This window comes from Ictalurus furcatus, chromosome 25 (genome assembly GCF_023375685.1).
Source record: "Ictalurus furcatus strain D&B chromosome 25, Billie_1.0, whole genome shotgun sequence".
Classification (NCBI taxonomy): Eukaryota; Metazoa; Chordata; class Actinopteri; order Siluriformes; family Ictaluridae; genus Ictalurus; species Ictalurus furcatus.
Window position 1 is genome coordinate 5,140,601 of NC_071279.1, and position 23,728 is coordinate 5,164,328.

General features: G+C 33.8%; 1 long non-coding RNA gene across 2 annotated transcripts; it reads right to left on the bottom strand.

Moving 5' to 3' along the window:
• Nucleotides 1-16,900: 16,900 nt before the first annotated feature.
• On the bottom strand, nucleotides 16,901-22,829 carry LOC128601322 (uncharacterized). 2 transcript variants are annotated; one of them, XR_008384692.1, is made up of 4 exons: nucleotides 22,733-22,822; nucleotides 22,592-22,648; nucleotides 21,635-21,816; nucleotides 16,901-21,241 (listed from the first exon to the last, which is right to left on the bottom strand). It is a non-coding gene; the product is annotated as an uncharacterized LOC128601322 (long non-coding RNA). The 2 variants fall into 2 exon arrangements; XR_008384691.1 differs by having other exon boundaries at nucleotides 16,901-21,816; nucleotides 22,733-22,829.
• Nucleotides 22,830-23,728: the final 899 nt, after the last annotated feature.

The window sequence follows — 23,728 nt, forward strand, 5'->3', positions numbered from 1 at the left end:
ATGTTTATGACTCAAAACAAATTGTTTCACTTCTTTACAATTCAATATGATCTGTTTCACTTATTCGTGACTTTAATGATCTGTCTCACTTGTTTATGAATTAATATGGTACAATGACATGTTTCACATATAAATGACTCAAAATGATCTGTTTCACATGTTTATGACTCTATACGAGCTGTTTCACATCTTTACAATTCACTATAATCTGTTTCATTTGTTTCTGACTTAAATGATCTGTCTCACTTTTTAATAACAATATGGTACAATGACATGTGTCACATATATAAGACTCAAAATGATCTGTTTCACATGTTTATGAATCAAAACTATTTGTTTCACTTCTTTACAATTCACTATGATCTGTTTCACTTGTTTCTGACTTAAATGATCTGTCTCACTTTTTAATAACTTAATATGGTACAATGACATGTTTCACATATATAAGACTCAAAATAATCTGTTTCACATGTTATTAACTTAAATGATCTGTTTCACTTGTCTATAACTTAATATGGTACTTTGACATGTTTCACATATATAAGACTCAAAATGATCTGATTCACATGTTTATGACTCTATATGGGATGTTTCACATCTTTACTTTTCAATATTATCTGTTTCACTTGTTCATGACTTAAATGATCTGTTTCAATTGTTTATGACATAATATGGTACTTTGTCATGTTTCACATGTTTATGACTCAAAGTGATCTGTTTCACATGTTTATGACTCAAAACGATTTGTTTAATTTCTTTACAATTCACTATGATCTGTTTCACTTGTTTCTGACTTAAATGATCTGTCTCACTTGTTCATGACTTAATATGGTACAATGACATGTTTCACATAAATAAGACTCAAAATGATCTGTTTCACATGTTTATGACTCTATACGAGCTGTTTCACATCTTTACAATTCACTATAATCTGTTTCATTTGTTTCTGACTTAAATGATCTGTCTCACTTTTTAATAACAATATGGTACAATGACATGTGTCACATATATAAGACTCAAAATGATCTGTTTCACATGTTTATGAATCAAAACTATTTGTTTCACTTCTTTACAATTCACTATGATCTGTTTCACTTGTTTCTGACTTAAATGATCTGTCTCACTTTTTAATAACTTAATATGGTACAATGACATGTTTCACATATATAAGACTCAAAATAATCTGTTTCACATGTTATTAACTTAAATGATCTGTTTCACTTGTTTATAACTTAATATGGTACTTTGACATGTTTCACATATATAAGACTCAAAATGATCTGATTCACATGTTTATGACTCTATATGGGATGTTTCACATCTTTACTTTTCAGTATTATCTGTTTCACTTGTTCATGACTTAAATGATCTGTTTCAATTGTTTATGACATAATATGGTACTTTGTCATGTTTCACATGTTTATGACTCAAAGTGATCTGTTTCACATGTTTATGACTCAAAACGATTTGTTTAATTTCTTTACAATTCACTATGATCTGTTTCACTTGTTTCTGACTTAAATGATCTGTCTCACTTGTTTATGACTTAATATGGTACAATGACATGTTTCACATACATAAGACTCAAAATGATCTGTTTCACATGTTTATGACTCTATACGAGCTGTTTCACTTCATTACTATTCAATATGATCTTTTTCACTTATTCATGACTTAAATGATCTGTTTCACTTGTTTATGAACTAATATGGTACTATGACATGTTTCACATGTTTATGACTCAAAGTGATCTGTTTCACATGTGTATGACTCAAAACGATTTGTTTGACTTCTTTTCAATTCACTATGATCTGTTTCACTTGTTTCTGACTTAAATGATCTGTCTCACTTGTTTATGACTTAATATGGACCAGTGACATGTTTCACATATATTAGACTCAAAATGATCTGTTTCACATTTTTATGACTCAAAACGATTTGTTTGACTTCTTTACAATTCAGTATGATCTGTTTCACTTGTTTCTGACTTAAATGATCTGCCTCACTTGTTTATGACTTAATATTGAACAATGACATGTTTCACATATATAAGACTCAAAATGATCTGTTTCACATGTTTATGACTCTATACGAGCTGTTTCACTTGTTAATGAACTAATATGGTACTATGGCATGTTTAACATGTTTATGACTCAAAGTGATCTTTTTCACATGTTATTAACTTAAATGATCTGTTTCACTTGTTTATGACTTAATATGGTACTATGACATGTTTCACATGTTTATGACTCAAAGTGATCTATTTCACATGTTTATGACTCAAAACGATTTGTTTGATTTCTTTACAATTCATTATGATCCGTTTCACTTTATTCGGACGTAAATGATCTGTCTCACTTGTTTATGACTTATGTCCCAATGACATGTTTCACATATATAAGACTCAAAATGGTCTGATTCACATGTTTATAACTCTATACAGGATGTTTCACATCTTAACTTTTCAATATTATCTGTTTCACTTGTTCATGACTTAAATGATCTGTTTCACTCGTTTATGACTTAATATGGTTCTATGTCATGTTTCACATGTTTATGACTCAAAGTGATCTGTTTCATATGTTTATGACTCAAAACGATCTGTTTCATTTCTTTACAATTCGCTATGATCTGTTTATGACTTAGTATGGCACAATGAAATGTTTCACAAATATAAGACTCAAAATGATCTGTTTCACCTGTTTATGAATTTATATGGTACTATGACATGGTTCATATATTAATGACTCAGAATGATCTGTTTCGCATGTCTATGACTCAAAACGATTTGTTTCATTTCTTTACAATTCACTATCATCTGTTTCACTTGTTACTGACTAAAATGATCTGTCTCACTTGTTTATGACTTAATATGGCACAATGAAATGTTTCACATGTTTATGACTCAAAGTCATCTGTTTCACATGTTTATGACTCAAAACGATTTCTTTCATTTCTTTACAATTCACTTTCATCTGTTTCACTTGTTTGTGGCTAAAATTTTCTGTCTCACTTGTTTATGACTTAGTATGGCACAATGAAAAGTTTCACTATATATATAACTCAAAATGATCTGTTTCACGTGTTTATGACTTAATATGGTACTATGACATGGTTCATATGTTTATGACTCAAAATGATCTGTTTCACATGTTTATGACTCAAAGTGATTTGTTTCATTTCTTTAGAATTCACTATGATCTGTTTCAATTGTTTCTCACTAAAATGATCTGTCTCACTTGTTTATGACTTAATATGGCACAATGAAATGTTTCACATATATAAGACTCAAAATGATCTGTTTCACATGTTTATGACTCTATACGAGCTGTTTCACATCTTTACAATTCACTATGATCTATTTCACTTGTTTCTGACTTAAATGGTCTGTCTCACTTTTTAATAACTTAATATGGTACAATGACATGTTTCACATATATAAGACTCAAAATGATCTGTTTCACATGTTTATGAATCAAAACTATTTGTTTCACTTCTTTACAATTCACTATGATCTGTTTCACATGTTATTAGCTTAAATGATCTGTTTCACTTGTTTATAACTTAATATGGTACTTTGACATGTTTCACATATATAAGACTCAAAATGATCTGATTCACATGTTTATGACTCTATATGGGATGTTTCACATCTTTACTTTTCAATATTATCTGTTTCACTTGTTCATGACTTAAATGATCTGTTTCAATTGTTTATGACATAAGATGGTACTTTGTCATGTTTCACATGTTTATGACTCAAAGTGATCTGTTTCACATGTTTATGACTCAAAACGATTTGTTTCATTTCTTTACAATTCACTATGATCTGTCTCACTTGTTTATGACTTAATATGGCACAATGAAATGTTTCACATATATAAGACTCAAAATGATCTGTTTCACGTGTTTATGACTCAAAACGATTTGTTTCACCTCTTTACAATTCACTATGATCTGTTTCACTTGTTTCTGACTGAATGATCTACTATTCAATATGATCTGTTTCACTTGTTTCTGACTTAAATGATCTGTCTCACTTGTTTATGACTTAATATGGTACTATGACATGTTTCACATACATAAGACTCAACATGATCTGTTTCACATGTTTATGACTCTATACGAGCTGGTTCACTTTTTCACTATTCAATATGATCTGTTTCACTTATTCATGACTTAAATGATCTGTTTCACTTGTTTATGAACTAATATGGTACTATGACATGTTTCACATGTTTATGACTCAAAGTGATCTGTTTCACATGTGTATGACTCAAAACGATTTGTTTGACTTCTGTAAAATTCACTATGATCTGTTTCACTTGTTTCTGACTTAAATGATCTGTCTCACTTGTTTATGACTTAATATGTCACAATGACATTTTTCACATATATAAGACTCAAAATGATCTGTTTCACAGGTTTATGACTCTATTCAAGCTGTTTCACTTCTTTACTATTCAGTAAGATCTGTTTCACTTTTTTCTGACTTAAATGATCTGTCTCACTTGTTTATGACTTAATATGTCACAATGACATGTTTCACATATAAAAGACTCAAAATGATCTGTTTCACATGTTTATGATTAATATGGTACTATGACATGTTTCACATTTATAAGACTCAAAATGATCTGATTCACATGTTTATGACGCTATACAGGATGTTTCACTTCTTTACTTTTCAATATTATCTGTTTCACTTGTTCATGACTTAAATGATTTGTCTCACTTGTTTATGACTTATTATGGTACAATGTTATGTTTCACATATATAAGACTCAAAATGATTTGTTTAACAAGTTTATGACTCTATACGAGCTGTTTCACTTCATTACTATTCAATATGATCTGTTTCAATTGTTCATGGCTTAAATGATGTTTCACTTGTTTATGAACATAATATGGCACACATGTTTCTGACTCAATACGATTTGTTTCTCTTCTTTACAATTCACTATGATCTGTTTCACTTGTTTCTGACTTAAATGATCTGTCTCACTTGTTTATAACTCTATACGAGCTGTTTCACTTCTTTACTTTTCAATATGATCTGTTTCACTTGTTCACAACTTAAATTATATTTTTCACATATTAAGCCATAATATAGTACTATGAAATTTTTCTGACCTAAAATAATACGAAATATGATTGTTTACATTAATATTTAAAACTTGATGATAAAGTATGATAAGGTGAAAAAAGTGACATTTGAAGTGTAGAAAGTCACTTTTCATCAAAAGTACAATAACAAAACTAGTTCCCATTTATCCTGTGTCCCCATACACACTTGTGCTCTTTATAAGCTCAAAACGCTATACAGCGCTTCAGAAGGCGCTAGGAGCAAAGTGGTTTTTCTAACAAACTCATATAATCAATTGCCCGACCTATTCCAATATGATATTTTTCACATATTTACACATAATATAGTACCATGAAATGTTTCTGACCTAAAATATTATGAAATTTCATTGTTTACATTAAAATGTAAAAGTTGATGATAACGTATGATAAGGTGAAAAAAATGACATTTTATGTCTAGAAAGTCACTTTTCATCAAAAGTACAATAACAAAACTAGTTCCCATTCATCCCCTGTACCCCTACACACTTGTGCTCTTTATACGCTCAAAACGCTATACAGCGCTTCAGAAGGTGCTAGGAGCAAAGGAAAGTGGTTTTTCTAACAAACTCATATAATCAATTGCACGACCTACTCCAATATGATATTTTTAACATATTTACACATAATATAGTACTATGAAATGTTTCTGACCTAAAATATTACGAAAAATCATTGTTTACATTAAAATGTAAAAGTTGATGATAACGTATGATAAGGTGAAAAAAGTGACATTTTATGTCTAGAAAGTCACTTTTCATCAAAAGTACAATAACAAAACTAGTTCCCATTCATCCTGTGTCCCCATACACACTTGTGCTCTTTACCCGCTCAAAACGCTATACAGCGCTTCAGAAGACGCTAGGAGCAAAGGAAAGTGGTTTTTCTAACAAACTAATATAATCAATTACCCGACCTACTCCAATATGATATTTTTCACATATTTACACATAATATAGTACTATGAAATGTTTCTGACCTAAAATATTATGAAATTTCATTGTTTACATTAAAATGTAAAAGTTGATGATAACGTATGATAAGGTGAAAAAAGTGACATTTTATGTCTAGAAAGTCACTTTTCATCAAAAGTACAATAACAAAACTAGTTCCCATTTATCCCCTGTACCCCTACACACTTGTGCTCTTTATATGCTCAAAACGCTATACAGCGCTTCAGAAGGTGCTAGGAGCAAAGGAAAGTGGTTTTTCTAACAAACTCATATAATCAATTGCCCGACCTACTCCAATATGATATTTTTAACATATTTACACATAATATAGTACTATGAAATGTTTCTGACCTAAAATATTACGAAATATCATTGTTTACATTAAAATGTAAAAGTTGATGATAACGTATGATAAGGTGAAAAAAGTGACATTTTATGTCTAGAAAGTCACTTTTCATCAAAAGTACAATAACAAAACTAGTTACCATTCATCCTGTGTCCCTATACACACTTGTGCTCTTTATACGCTCAAAACGCTATACAGCGCTTCAGAAGTCGCCAGGAGCACAGGAAAGTGGTTTTTCTAACAAACTCATATAAACAATTGCCCGACCTGCTCCAATATGATATTTTTCACATATTTACACATAATATAGTACTATGAAATGTTTCTGAACTAAAATATTACGTAATATCATTGTTTACATTAAAATGTAAAAGTTGATGATAACGTATGATAAGGTGAAAAAAGTGACATTTTATGTCTAGAAAGTCACTTTTCATCAAAAGTACAATAACAGAACTAGTTCCCATTTATCCCCTGTACCCCTACACACTTGTGCTCTTTATACGCTCAAAACGCTATACAGCGCTTCAGAAGGTGCTAGGAGCAAAGGAAAGTGGTTTTTCTAACAAACTCATATAATCAATTGCCCGACCTCCTCCAATATGATATTTTTCACATATTTACGCATTATATAGTACCATGAAATGTTTCTGACCTAAAATTTTATGAAATTTCATTGTTTACATTAAAATGTAAAAGTTGATGATAACGTATGATAAGGTGAAAAAAGTGACATTTTATGTCTAGAAAGTCACTTTTCATCAAAAGTACAATACTAAAACTAGTTCCCATTAATCCTGTGTCCCCATACACACTTGTGCTCTTTATACGCTCAAAACGCTATACAGCGCTTCAGAAGGCGCTAGGAGCAAAGGAAAGTGGTTTTTCTAACAAACTAATATAATCAATTGCCCGACCTACTCCAATATGATATTTTTCAGATATTTACACATAATATAGTACTATGAAATGTTTCTGACCTAAAATATTATGAAATTTCATTTTTTACATTAAAATGTAAAAGTTGATGATAACGTATGATAAGGTAAAAAAGTGACATTTTATGTCTAGAAAGTCACTTTTCATCAAAAGTACAATAACAAAACTAGTTCCCATTTATCCTGTGTCCCCATACACACTTGTGGTCTTTATACGCACAAAACGCTATACAGCGCTTCAGAAGACGCTAGGAGCAAAGGAAAGTGGTTTTTCTAACAAACTCATATAATCAATTGCCCGACCTATTCCAATATGATATTTTTCACATATTTACACATAATATAGTACTATGAAATGTTTCTGACTTAAAATATTACGAAATATCATTGTTTACATTAAAATGTAAAAGTTGATGTTAACGTTTGATAAGGTGAAAAAAGTGACATTTTATGTCTAGAAAGTCACTTTTCATCAAAAGTACAATAACAAAACTACTTCCCATTTATCCCGTGTCCCCATACACACTTGTGCTCTTTATACGCTCAAAACGTTATACAGCGCTTCAGAAGGCGCTAGGAGCAAAGGAAAGTGGTTTTTCTAACAAACTCATATAATCAATTGCCCGACCTACTCCAATATGATATTTTTCAGATATTTACACATAATATAGTACTATGAAATGTTTCTGACCTAAAATATTATGAAATTTCATTGTTTACATTAAAATGTAAAAGTTGATGATAACGTATGATAAGGTGAAAAAAGTGACATTTTATGTCTAGAAAGTCACTTTTCATCAAAAGTACAATAACAAAACTACTTCCCATTTATCCTGTGTCCCCATACACACTTGTGCTCTTTATACGCTCAAAACGCTATTCAGCGCTTCAGAAGGCGCTAGGAGCAAAAGAAAGTGTTTTTTCTAACAAACTCATATTTTCAATTGCCTGACGATCTCCAATATGATGTTTATCACATATTTAGACATAATATAGTACTATGAAATGTTTCTGACCTAAAAAAATACGAAATATGATTGTTTACATTAAAATGTAAAACTTGATGTTAAAGTATGATAAAGTGACATTTGAAGTGTAGAAAGTCACTTTTCATCAAAAGTACAATAACAAAACTTGTTCCCTTTTATCCTGTGTGTCCATACACACTGGTGCTCTTTATACGCTCAAAACGCTATACAGCGCTTCAGAAGGCGCTAGGAGCAAAGTGGTTTTTCTAACAATCTCATATTTTCAATTGCCTGACGAACTCCAATATGATGTTTATCACATATTTAGACATAATATAGTTCTATGAAATGTTTCTGACATAAAATAATACGAAATATGATTGTTTACATTAAAATGTAAAACTTGATGACTCTATATGAGCTGTTTCACTTCATCACTATTCAATATGATCTGTTTCACTTGTTCATGACTTAAATAATCTGTTTCACTTGTTTATGAACTAATATGGTACTCTGACAGGTTTCACATGTTTATGACTCAAAGTGATCTGTTTCACTTCTTTACAATTCACTATGATCTGTTTCACTTGTTTCTGACTTAAATGATCTGTCTCCCTTGTTTATGACTTAATATGGTACTATGACGTTTCACATGTTTATAACTCAAAGTGATCTGTTTCACATGTTTATGACTCAAAACGATTTGTTTCACTTCTTTACAATTCACTATTATCTGTTTCACTTGTTTCTGACTTAAATGATCTGTCTCACTTGTTTATGACTTAATATGGCACCATGACATGTTTCACATATGTAAGAATCAAAATGATCTGTTTCACATGATTATGACTCCAAACGATTTGTTTGACTTCATTTCAATTTACTATGATGTGTTTCACTTGTTTCTGACTTTAATGATCTGTCTCACTTATTTATGACTTAATATGGTACAATGACATGTTTCACATATATAAGACTCAAAATGATCTGTTTCACATGTTTATGACTCTATACGAGCTGTATCACTTCATTACTATTCAATATGATCTGTTTCGCTTGTTCATGACTTAAATGATCTGTTTCACTTGTTTATGAACTAATATGGTACTATGACATGTTTCACATGTTTATGACTCAAAGTGATCTGTTTCACATGTTATTAACTTAAATGATCTGTTTCTTTTGTTTATAACTTAATATGGTACTATGACATGTTTCACATATATAAGACTCAAAATGATCTGATTCACATGTTTATGACTCTATACGGGATGTTTCACTTCATTACTTTTCAGTATTATCTGTTTCACTTGTTCATGACTGAAATGATCTGTTTCACTTGTTTATGACTTAAATGATCTGTCTCACTTGTTTATGACTTAAAATGGCACAATAATATGTTTTACATGTTTATGACTCAGAGTGATCTGTTTCACATGTTTATGACTCAAAACGATTTGTTTCACATCTTTACAATTCACTATGATCTGTTTCACTTGTTTCTCACTTAAATGATCTATTTCCCTTGTTTATGACTTAATATGGTACTATGACATGTTTCGCAAGTTTATGACTCTAAGTGATCTGTTTCAAATGTTTATGACTCAAAACAATTTGTTTTACTTCTTTACAATTCACTATGATCTGTTTCACTTGTTTCTGACTTAAATGATCTGTCTCCTGTGTTTATGACTTAATATGGTACTATGACATGTTTCACATGTTTATGACTCAAAGTGATCTGTTTCACATGTTATTAACTTAAATGATCTGTTTCTTTTGTTTATAACTTAATATGGTACTATGACATGTTTCACATATATAAGACTCAAAATGATCTGATTCACATGTTTATGACTCTATATGGGATGTTTCACTTCATTACTTTTCAGTATTATCTGTTTCACTTGTTCATGACTTAAATGATCTGTTTCACTTGTTTATGACTTAAATGATCTGTCTCACTTGTTTATGACTTAAAATGGCACAATAATATGTTTCACATGTTTATGACTCAGAGTGATCTGTTTCACATGTTTATGACTCAAAACGATTTGTTTCACATCTTTACAATTCACTATGATCTGTTTCACTTGTTTCTCACTTAAATGATCTATTTCCCTTGTTTATGACTTAATATGGTACTATGACATGTTTCGCAAGTTTATGACTCTAAGTGATCTGTTTCAAATGTTTATGACTCAAAACAATTTGTTTCACTTCTTTACAATTCACTATGATCTGTTTCACTTGTTTCTGACTTAAATGATCTGTCTCCTGTGTTTATGACTTAATATGGTACTATGACATGTTTCACATGTTTATGACGCAAAAAGATTTGTTTCACTTCTTTACTATTCACTATGATCTGTTTCACTTGTTTCTGACTTAAATGATCTGTCTGTTCACATGTTTATGACTTTATACGAGCTGTTTCACTTCATTACTATTCAGTATGATCTGTTTCACTTGTTCATGAATTAAATGATCTGTTTCACTTGTTTATGAACTAATATGGTACTATGACATGTTTCACATGTTTATGACTCAAAGTGATCTGTTTCACATGTTTATATCTCAAAATGATTTGTTTCACTTCTTTACAATACACTATGATCTGTTTCACTTCTTTCTGGCTTAAATGATCTGTCTCACTTGTTTATGACTTAACTATTGTCTCTCTTGTTTATGACTTACCCAATGACATGTTTCACATATATAAGACTCAAAATGATCTGTTTCACATGTTTATGACTCAAAACGATTTGTTTCACTTCTTTACAATTCACTATGATCTGTTTCACTTGTTTCTGACTTAAATGATCTGTCTCCCGTGTTTATGACTTTATATGGTACTATGACATGTTTCACATGTTTATGACTCAATGTTAATGACTTTCACATATATAAGACTCAAAATGATCTGTTTCACATGATATTGACTCAAAACGATTTGTTTCACTTCTTTACAATTCACTATGATCTGTTTCACTTGTTTCTGACTTAAATGATCTGTCTCACTTGTTTATGACTCTATACGAGCTGTTTCACTTCATTACTATTCAATATGATCTGTCTCACTTGTTTATGACTTAATATGGTCCAGTGACATGTTTCACATATATTAGACTCAAAATGATCTGTTTCACATGTTTATGACTCAAAACGATTTGTTTCACTTCTTTACAATTCACTATGATCTGTTTCACTTGATTCTGACTAAAATGATCTGTCTCACTTGTTAATGACTTAATATGGACCAATGACATGTTTCACATATATAAGACTCAAAATGATCTGTTTCACATGTTTATGACTCTACACGAGCTGTTTCACTTCATTAGTATTCAATATGATCTGTTTCACTTGTTCATGACTTAAATGATCTGTTTCACTTGTTTATGAACTAATATGGTACTATGACATGTTTCACATGTTTATGACTCAAAGTGATCTGTTTCACATGTTTATGACTCAAAACGATTTTTTCACTTCTTTAGAATACACTATGATCTGTTTCACTTGTTTCTGACTTAAATGATCTGTCTCACTTGTTTATGACTTAATATGGCCCAATGACATGTTTCACATATATAAGACTCAAAATGATCTGTTTCACATGATTATGACTCTATACGAGCTGTTTCACTTCATTACTATTCAATATGATCTGTTTCACTTGTTCATGACTTAAATGATCTGTTTCACTTGTTTATGAACTAATATGGTACTATGACATGTTTCACATGTTTATGACTCAAAGTGATCTGTTTCACATGTTTATGACTCAAAACGATTTGTTTCACTTCTTTACAATTCACTATGATCTGTTTCACTTGTTTCTGACGTAAATGATCTGTCTCCCTTGATTATGACTTAATATGGTACTATGACATGTTTCACATATTGATGACTCAAAGTGATCTGTTTCACATGTTTATGACTCAAAACGATTTATTTGACTTCTTTACAATTCACTATGATCTGTTTCACTTGTTTCTGACTTAAATGATCTGTCTCACTTGTTTATGACTTAATATGGTACAATGGAGATGTTTCACATATATAAGACTCAAAATCATCTGATTCACATGTTTATGACTCTATACGAGATGATTCACTTCTTTACTATTCACTATGATCTGTTTCACTTTTTCATGACTTAAATGATCTGTTTCAATTGTTTATGAACTAATATGGTACTATGATATGTTTATGACCCAATACGAGATGTATCAGTTCTTTAAGACTCGGTATGATCTGTTTCACTTGTTTTTAACTTAAATGATTTGTTTCATTTGTTTTAGACTTAATATGGTACTATGACATGTTTCACATATATAAGACTCAAAATGATCTGTTTCACATGTTTATTACTCTATACGAGATGTTTCACTTCTTTACTTTTCAATATGATCTGTTTCACTTGTTCATGACTTAAATGATCTGTTTCACTTGTTTATGAACTAATATGGTACTATGACATGTTTATGACGCAATACGAGATGTATCAGTTCTTTAAGACTCAGTATGATCTGTTTCACTTGTTTATGACTTAACATTATACTATTAGATGTTTCACATGTTTATGACTCAGTATGAGATGTTTCACATATTTAGGACAATATAATCTGTTTCACTTTCATTACAACTCAATATGATCTGTTACACATGTTCATGACTCAATATGATCTGTTTTACTTTTTTATGACTCAATATGAGTTGTTTCACTTGTTTATGACCTAATATGATACAATGACATGTTTATGACTTAACATCATACTATGACAAGTTTCACTTGATTACGACTTAATATGACTCAATAAGATCTGTTTTACTTGTTTATGACTTAATATGATACTCTGACATAGTTCACATGTTTATGACTCAATATGATCTGTTTCACATGTTATTGGCTCATAATTATCTGTTTCACTTGTTATGACTTACTATGATACTACGATATGTTTGTGACTCAATATGAGATGGTTCACATGCTAATGATTCAATATGATCTGTTTCACTTGTTTGTGACTTAATATGATACTATTAGATGTTTCACATGTTTGTGACTCAATATGAGATGTTTCACATGTTAATGAGTCAATATGATCTGTTTCACGTTATTGGTTCATTATGATCCGTTTCACTCGTTTATGACCTAATATGATACAATGACATGTTTATGATTTAATATCGTACTATGACATGTTTCACATGTTTATGACTCAATATGATACTCTGACATGTTTCTCGACAATTTCACTTGGTTACGACTTAATATGAGTCAATATGAGATGTTTCACATGTTAATGACTCAATATGATCTGTTTCACATGTTTATGACTCAATATTATACTATGACATTTTCCACATTTTTTTGACTCAATATGATCTGATTCACATGTTATTGGCTCATAATAATCTGTTTCACTTGTTATGACTTAATATGATACTACGACATGTTTGTGACTCAATATGAGATGGTTCACATGCTAATGATTCAATATGATCTGTTTCACTTGTTTATGACTTAATATGATACTATTAGATGTTTCACATGTTTATGACTCAGTATGAGATGTTTCACATGTTTAGGACAATATAATCTGTTTCACTTTTATTACAACTCAATATGATCTGTTACACATGTTTATGACATATGATACTATGTCATGTTTCACATGTTCATGACTCAGTATGATCTGTTTTACTTTTTATGACTCAATATGATTTGTTTCACTTGTTTATGACTTAATATGATACAATGACATGTTTCACATGTTTGTGACTCAATATGAGATGTTTCACATGTTAATGAGTCAATATGATCTGTTTCACGTTATTGGCTCATTATGATCTGTTTCACTTGTTTATGACCTAATATGATACAATGACATGTTTATGACTTAATATCGTACTATGACATGTTTCACATGTTTATGACTCAATATGATACTCTGACATGTTTTACGACAATTTCACTTGTTTACGACTTAATATGAGTCAATATGAGATGTTTCACATGTTAATGACTTAATATGATCTGTTTCACATGTTTATGACTCAATATTATACTATGACATTTTCCACATTTTTTTGACTCAATATGATCTGATTCACATGTTTATGACTCAATATGATCTGTTTCACGTTATTGGCTCATAATGATCTGTTTCACTTGTTATGACTTAATATGGTACTACGACATGTTTGTGACTCAATATGAGATGTTTCACGTTAATGACTTAATTTGATCTGTTTCACTTGTTTATGACTTAACATGATACTATTAGATGTTTCACATGTTTATGACTCAGTATGAGATATTTCACATGTTTAGGACAATATAATCTGTTTCACTTTTATTACGACTCAATATGATCTGTTACACATGTTCATGACTCAATATGATCTGTTTTACTTGTTTATGACTCAGTATGAGTTGTTTCACTTGTTTATGACCTAATATGATACAATGGCATGTTTATGACTTAATATCGTACTATGACAAGTTTCACTTGATTACGACTTAATATGACTCAATAAGATCTGTTTTACTTGTTTATGACTTAATATGATACTATGACATGTTTTGAGTTAAGATTATCTATTTCACTTGTTTACGACTTAATATGATCTGTTTCACGTGTTTATGACTTAATATTATACTTTGACATGTTTCACGTTAAAGACTTAATATGCTACTATTACATGTTTCACATGTTTATGAGATGTTTCACGTTAATGACTAATTATGTTTCACTTGTTTACCACTTAATATGATGTTTATAATTTAATATACTATGCCATGTTTCATATCTTTATGACTCAATATGATCTGTTTCAGATGTTAATGACTTAATTTGATCTGTTTCACTTGTTTATGTCTCATGATATGATGAGATTTTTGTCTTGTTTATGACTTGATATGATACGATGAGATGTTTCACATGACTTAATATGAATCGTTTCACATGTTTATGACTTAATATTATACCTTGACATGTTTCACATGTTCATGACTCAATATGATGTTTTACTTGGTTACGACTCAATATGATGTTTCACGTTTATAACAATATTATACTATGACGTTTCACATGCTTATGACTCAATATGATGTTTCACATGACTATTACTCAATATGAGATGTTTCACATGTTTATGACTCATGATCTATTTCACTTTTTTTATGACTAAATCTGATACTATTACATGTTTATGACACAATATGAGATGTTTCACATGTTAATGGCCCATTATGATCTGTTTCACTTGTTCATGACTCAATATGAGATGTTTTACATGTTATTGACACAAGATGATGTTTCACTTGTTTATGACTTAACATGATACTATTAGATGTTTGAAGTGTTTATGACTCAGTATGAGATGTTTCACATGTTTAGGACAATATAATCTGTTTCACTTTTATTACGACTCAATATGATCTGTTACCCATGTTCATGACTCAATATGATCTGTTTTACTTGTTTATGACTCAATATGAGTTGTTTCACTTGTTTATGACCTAATATGATACAATGACATGTTTATGACTTAATATCGTACTATGACAAGTTTCACTTGATTACGACTTAATATGACTCAATAAGATCTGTTTTACTTGTTTATGACTTAATATGATACTCTGACTTAGTTCACATGTTTATGACTCAATATGATCTGTTTCACATGTTATTGGCTCATAATGATCTGTTTCACTTGTTATGACTCAATATGATACTACGACATGTTTGTGACTCAATATGAGATGGTTCACATGCTAATGATTCAATATGATCTGGTTCACATGTTTATGACTTAATATTATACTTTGACATGTTTATGCCTCTATATGAGATGTTTCACATGTTAATGGCCCATTATGATCTGTTTCACTTGTTTATGACTTAACATGATACTATTAGATGTTTCACATGTTTATGACTCAGTATGAGATGTTTCACATATTTAGGACAATATAATCTGTTTCACTTTTATTACGATTCAATATGATCTGTTACACATGTTCATGACTCAATATGATCTGTTTTACTTGTTTATGACTCAATATGAGTTGTTTCACTTGTTTATGACCTAATATGATACAATGACATGTTTATGACTTAATATCGTATTATGACGTTTCACTTGATTATGACTTAATATGATACTATGACATGTTTTGAGATAAGATTATCTATTTCACTTGTTTACGACTTAATATGATCTGTTTCACGTGTTTATGACTTAATATTATACTTTGACATGTTTCACGTTAAAGACTTAATATGCTACTATTACATGTTTCACATGTTTATGAGATGTTTCACGTTAATGACTCATTATGTTTCACTTGTTTACCACTTAATTATGTTTATATTTACTTTGTTTATAATTTACATTTGTTTATGACTTAATATGGTCTGCTTTTCATGTTTATTATTTAATATGATACTATGACACTTTTCACATATTTATGACTCAATATGATCTGTTTCATTTGTTTATATGATTCTATGACATGTGCCGTGGAAATTAGACAACATTCGCAGACTCGTCCTCTGAAGGCAAAAAGGTTTATTACAGAAAGATGGTTAATACAAGATAGAATAAAGCAAGATAGAAAAATGTGAGCGCTCTGAAGCCCTTGTACTAAACCACTACTATATATGTGAAACGCAGAGCATGACATAATTCTGTATACCGATAAGAAGCAGTTTGAGGCAGTTCAAAAAGGCTTTGTTTTAGGATCTTGGAAGCTGTTTAGACGAACCTTGAACAGAAGAACATGTTTGTGTCTCTGTAAGCAGATAAATATTCTGCACTGATCTCAGTGACATGACATGGCCTTCTTAGGCATTAACCTGACATGAAAATGAAACAGAACAAGAACAAACTTATTACAAAGTAAAAATTAGTAATTTCCCTCACATTTCCCCCATTTTATCATTACAAAATATGATAACTAAAATAACAGAGAAATTACAATGATGTGAATACATCAGAACTGCAGAATCCTTTCACTGTTCAACATTATACAGACATAATGAAGGTGCTAAGGCTGTTTCTGCGGACATAAATGAATCGTCATGGTCAAGGGAATAGTTACAATAGGTGTGAAATGTATGTCAATGGGTCATCATCGTCAGTGTCGCTGAGAGAATCTGATACCCAGTCAGGTTTAGGATACAAGTCAGGTTGGTCATCATAGGGATAGTAATCAGTCTTTGTCAACATCAGCGTTTGGTCATTAGTGATTTCAACGAGTGAGAGAAACAATACAAGGCAAAATGCGCCGAACGAGAGAAACAATACAAGACAAAATGAGCAAGACAAGAAGAATTATTGCTCCTATTGGTAGACAAAGGTTAATATCCATGAGCCCCATCCCCTGAGTTCAGCCAATCAAACCCCATCTCGCTAGTCTGTGGAGGGTTGCATATCGCAGAGCGCATATGTTCAATGATAGAATAAACATGTGTCTGCGTGATGAGGTGACGTTGTGTGGACCCCCAGTGTTGTCGGGAACAGTCAGTGATTTGTGAGTTTATTTCTATGACAGGGCTTACTAACAGATACCACCTATACCAGGGGAAGGGTACATGATTAGGAATAGGTTTGAATGTATGAGTGGATGTGCAGGTTGACATCTAATGATTTGTGTCTAGTCTGCAACAGTAGTCTGTGGTCAGGGAGCTTTGGGGTGTAAGAGGTACGGTAGCAAAGTCACGTCATCTAACCTCTGTCCTGGACACGTCGCTATATAGTACACACTAATGGAAGTTCAGTCCTCCTAAGAGTACAGTTTCCGTGTCGTCAACATTTTCTCCAAAAACTACATGTCTGTGATTTCCCAGGCTACTAGATACCACTTGGGGTCTTGTGTTATGTAACCACAAGGAACTGGCGCGAGAATGTGTGTTTGAGTGCAGTGTGTCGTGTGTGTGGGTGTCTATATGCAGATATATGCTCGTGAGCGTTGGTCCTCCTAGAGGCCTCTTGATAGAGAATCACTTTCTAGTCCTTCTGTCGAAGTCCCGTCTTCTCCAGCGCATTGCTCAGCTCTGGCACTCTCCTGCAGTGGCTCTCACGCATCCATGTGGCTCTCTGGTTGACTTTCCCTGCTGAATGAGTGACAAAGAGAACCTGCAATAGCCCAGACCACCGTGGCTTGTTCCACCTGATCCTGTGGAAGTCCTTGATCATGATCCACTCCCCGGGCTTCAGATCATGCAGCGGACCCGTGGCTGGAGCTGGAAGAGCTGCCTTTACCTGCTTGTGAATAGAGTGCAGAGCAGAGGACAGGGTTGCACAGTAACTTAACATAGCATCATCACATGTTGCTGCATCAGGAAGAGGAACTGTCACAGGCCCAATTCCTGTGTGTGGAGGCTGCCCGAATAGGATTTCAAAAGGACTGAGCCCATGCTTGCGTCTCTTTCTCATTCTCATCTGCATTACTACAACAGGTAAAACCTTGGTCCACCCTAAACCTGTATCAACGCAGCACTTACTCAATTTATTCTTTAGAGTTCCATTCTCCCGTTACACTGCCCCACCACTAGCCGGATGGTATGCACAATGTTGTTTCAGATCAATGCCCAAATATTCACTAACCTACTTAAGGGCATGGTTCACAAAAGGTGTGCCATCATCACTGGAGATTATCATTATCACTACCGCATCTGAGTCCTCTTTGAACGTAGGGACATGGCCTTCTCTATCTTCAAACCTTCAAACCACGTTATGAGTTGCGCAAACAGCGTAAACAATTACTATTATTTTTTTAGAGTAATTAGAGAAACCAATGCTTTATCACAGCTATCATTCCCCCTTTTGACTTATGATCCCTGCCATGCGTCAACTTTGAAGACAAGGACAGCCCTGTGGGCACCGGCAAACTCCATCAACAACCATGCAGCCTGCTTTGCGCCACACAGCCTTTTCCTCCACCGTAGCTTGTGCCTGAAGGTCTGAAAGCTGTAAAGGAGTGATTATTTTCTTTTGAGTTTTGGGACCATAGATGCAGCTGCTTGCTTTGCTGTACTGTCTGCTCGAGCTTTCCTAGGAAACATGGTCTAATTTGTTAGTGTGTGAATCACATTTGCATACTGCAATAATTTTGGGGAGTAGGACTACATCCAGCAGCTCAGAGACTAGTTTGTGGTGGGTTTTGTGTGTTCCAGAAATCGTCAGAAAGTTCCTGTGTTTCCAAATTGTTCCAAAATCATGTACTACCTCAAAGGCATATCTACTGTCTGTGTAGATATTTACTGACTGTCCCTCAGCATGTCTTCATGCCTCTATGAGGGCATACAGTTCTGCTGCTTGTGCTGAAATGCTTGAGGGGAGACTTCCTGGCAGACCGTCTCGTGTGCGGTGACGTGTGGATTGCAGATACTCTTTCAGTGGAGAGATTCTTTCCCTTTGCAGAAATGTCATGCCTCAGAAATCTCACTTCTTGTTGTACATACTTTAATTGGGAGAGACTGGCTTTGTGTCCCTCTTTGGCAAGATGCTGCAACAATTTAATGGTGTCAGTTTCACACTGCGCCCTTGAGAAAGTGGTAGAGGTGCTAAGCTGTCCTTTAGCAATTGGTTGTATATCATTAGTGCCTCACAATATCCCTAACACAAGTGAGTGAAAGTGTAAGGATGTCCGTCAAATATGAATGCAAACCGAAACTGATTGTCTTTATCAAGAGATGTACTGAAAAAATGCATTAGCTAAATCTATGACTGAAAACCAATAATCTGACCCACGGTCCCACATCTTTCTACTGTTTGTTCATTATTTTGGCTAATGAGACGTGGGGCGCTGATTCTGGGATGAAAAATGCACGCAACTGTGTGTCACTCAGTTTGACTGAACGTGCACAAAATTTGTCACATCAATATAGGTACAGCTCTTCACTTTCTGGGATATCCTTAAACCATTCTTTCTCAAAATTAAAGTCTCTTCCTTCATGCACTTGCACAGCACAATGAAGGGCAGAGGACAGCATAAAATCAACATAGTTGTCCTTCATCTTATCATAAGCCAACGTCAACAAACGAGCACAGGCTCGTTATGCATGAACCATTGATAAACACAGAGCTCTGTTTCTTTAACAAATGGAGTTCCCAAAGATGAGTCCTCAGTTATTATTACTCCCTGAGTTGAGGACATAAAATTTAAGTGTAAAACACACATTAAGTCCCTGCCCAGTAGACTAAATGGGCATGAAGACGAAATTAGGTCTAATACTGAATGTCCTGTTGCACCCATGGAGTGCAGTGACTGAACTCGTTTTCGGGGATAGTTTTATTACTGAATACGTTGCTCCTGAATCTTACCAAAAATGTGATACTTTGCCCATTAACTACAAGAGATATACATGGTAACTGTGTAAAAGGAGAGGCATTATACTTTAAAAGGTTAAGAGTCATGACTGGTTCAGACATTTGTGAATTGTCAGTCTGACTAATGTTGGATGTGGGTGTGTGCGTATATTTCTGTTCTTTGTGAGCTAACTGAAAGTTTGAGTGTCTGATGTCACCTCTTCTGTTCCCAGGTGCCTCACCCTTCCCTTAACTCCGCCCGTCAGTTCGCTTCTGCTCTGGACAGTCTCTTGCAAAATATCCAACTTTTCCGCAGTTGTAACAGTTTAATCCTGGTCCATAGCCGTGGCGGCCGGGTCTTCCTCGCCCACGGCCCTTTGGCTTTCCTCTGTATGGCGCACCTCTTCCTCTGCCTCCGGGTTGTTGTGTCCGCTGGGGCTGCACGCTAACAGCTTGTAACATGGTTAGTGTGGCTGTGTGTAGGTCTTTTCTCCTCTTCTCTGTCTTTCTGTCCTTTGCGTCTCGTAGGAGCTTCTGCGCATGGTTTGCATACCTCTCCACTTGTGTGAGGTTTAAGGTGTCCTGGGAGATACATTTGTAACCCTTATTACGAAGTAGTAAGAATGTACATAGGTGTAGTAGTCTAAAGAAGTCTTAGAGGTTATCAGTAATATGAGTTTGGACCAGAATCAGAAGATGCTAAATTGTTAAGAGCCTGAGAATTGAAGGTCAATAAAAAGAATACCACACCAGAATGACAGTTTGCATAAAATGTATTACATACACAGGGCTGGTACATACATATACAAAAAGTTATGAAAAAATAACAAACTAAAATAATAAAGTGCGCACGTAAATAAATCCCCTTTTAAATTCCCTTGAGCTCAGTTCGTCCTCAGTTTCACTTGCCTTTGTTGACAAGAGTTCAGTTACCAACGTTGGGCCCTTTTTAGTTCGTATTAGTGTTTGTCCTACCACCATGAAGATGAAGATGATGATCCTGGCAACCCGTCTAAAGTCAGTCACAAACACGTTTGGCTCGCCACCCAGACTGGGAATCTACGAATCTCTGGAAGAACGCCTGGAACGTGGGGATCTGTATCATTCCGTGGAAAGGATCTCCGCGCGATGTTTCCAACTCTTTACCAAAACCTGACCTATAAATAAGGCCAGATCATTTCTCTCAATTACCATTTAGTGAATAAATGGACTGCTACAGGTTACTATAAAATAAAATGAGATAATACTTCAGTACACCTATAATGCAATGTCAAAATCTCTCTCTCGTTGTACAACAACTCTTATGTTTCTTCTCAGGTATCAAAACTATATGGATTTCTCTCCAGTATCCAAAGTACATTTACATCACAAATTACATCCTTCATAAAAACACACATTTCTAACTAAAGTTGTATGAAACCTTAGTAACGTTAGCAGTATGAAGAATAAAACTGCATGAATTTCATGTAAACATCGATCAACTTGTATTACTTTAAATTGGAGGCATTAAGGTGTTAGCGTGCTTATTTATCCCCCTCTGCGCCGGTAACAGTGGAAAGAATGCACTAAAAATTGTACCTCTTTAACCTCCAGTAACACAATTAAATCCACAACTTTTAACATAATTATTTAACTAACTAACCATTTAGCAACAGTAGGGAAAAGGCAGTGTTTTCAAAGGCATTAAACAGTAGTCCGCTAGCCTATTGTGGCTAATTACCATATTAGCATTTGAATACAGCAGGCTCACATTAGCTTTCCACCATTAGCACCTTTGCATTGCTTACCCATAAGCGCCAATTAGCATAAATGCTAGCGAACTCATAGTAAACTCAGCAGGTTAGGTTAAATACCAATGGGCATCAAAAACCTGAGGCCTGTTAGCATGGATGCTAGCGAACTCAGAGGCCTAGCGCCAGGTAAACAACTCACCATTTTAGCAGAATTCTCTGCCTTTAGCTCCGTGACAGTGGATTCACGCACAGCTCTCTATATTACAACAATGTATAGTCAGTATAAGCAATAATGAGAACAGAACTTGCTTAATTCACTCCATGTCGTTTCTCGTCTTACCAAGTGGATAACGCAGCCTCCTATACTCAGGTGCAAGTGTCAAAAGAACGTGCAGAGACACTAACCTAGAGGTGTAACTGTAACAGAGCCTAGCTGGCAGCTGATTGGTCAGCTCACTGCCTCATAGAGTTCACCCATTTGCTCACTTACAAATCCATCAAAGATAACAAGAAAATCAAAGTTAACCCTTTTGTGACTTGGTTAGACAGCTAAATAGTGTTTCTCATTATTAAGCCTGGGCTACACATTGTTGTTTGATTATAGCGGCAATTTCTGCTTTCATGCATAAAGCTGTTTCTGAGATGTGCCTCCAATGCTGTGACGGCCGCCTGCACATCTGCCAGATCGTCGGGTTTCTCCAAGCCTGAGTTTGCATCATGGATCTCAGTGAGCCTGGACATGTACTGTGATACAGTCTCTGAGTCTTGTTGTTTACACATCGCTATTTTTGTCATGTCCATTCCCACAGGAAAGATTTTCGTCAGCCTCTGCTGGAGCGCCGCGATTTGTGCTCTGTACCTTGCGTTGACTTCATCATCCCACTGTGGGTTGATCAGGCGGACATCGTTCTCTGGGAATTCAGGTGAAACCTTAACCCAGTCAGTGCTAAGTTTCGCCATGAGCAGTCGTCTTAGTTCATGAGTGGTGGGTCTGAATTCTCTGCAAAATATCTGAAGTTCATCCCCAAACTTTCATCCGCCTACTTCACGGAGAGCCGGCAGATGCGTCATGCTGCTCCTGATGTCTTCCAATGTCCAAGGTCTGTGAACTAGCATAGGGCCTCCTTCTCCGGCCACTTCTAGCATTGGGGCATCTAACACGGCGTGCACTGTACCTTCTCTGTCCGATTTTCTTGGTCTGAAGCCCTCAGGCAGCAACGTTTTTGGTCCCTTCACATGGAATCTCATGTGTAACGTGAGCATAGTTTGGTGGGGGTTGGTGGCTCAGTTCTGACAGGTTCTGATAGAGTGGCATAGGCTGGGCCGCCTCATTGTG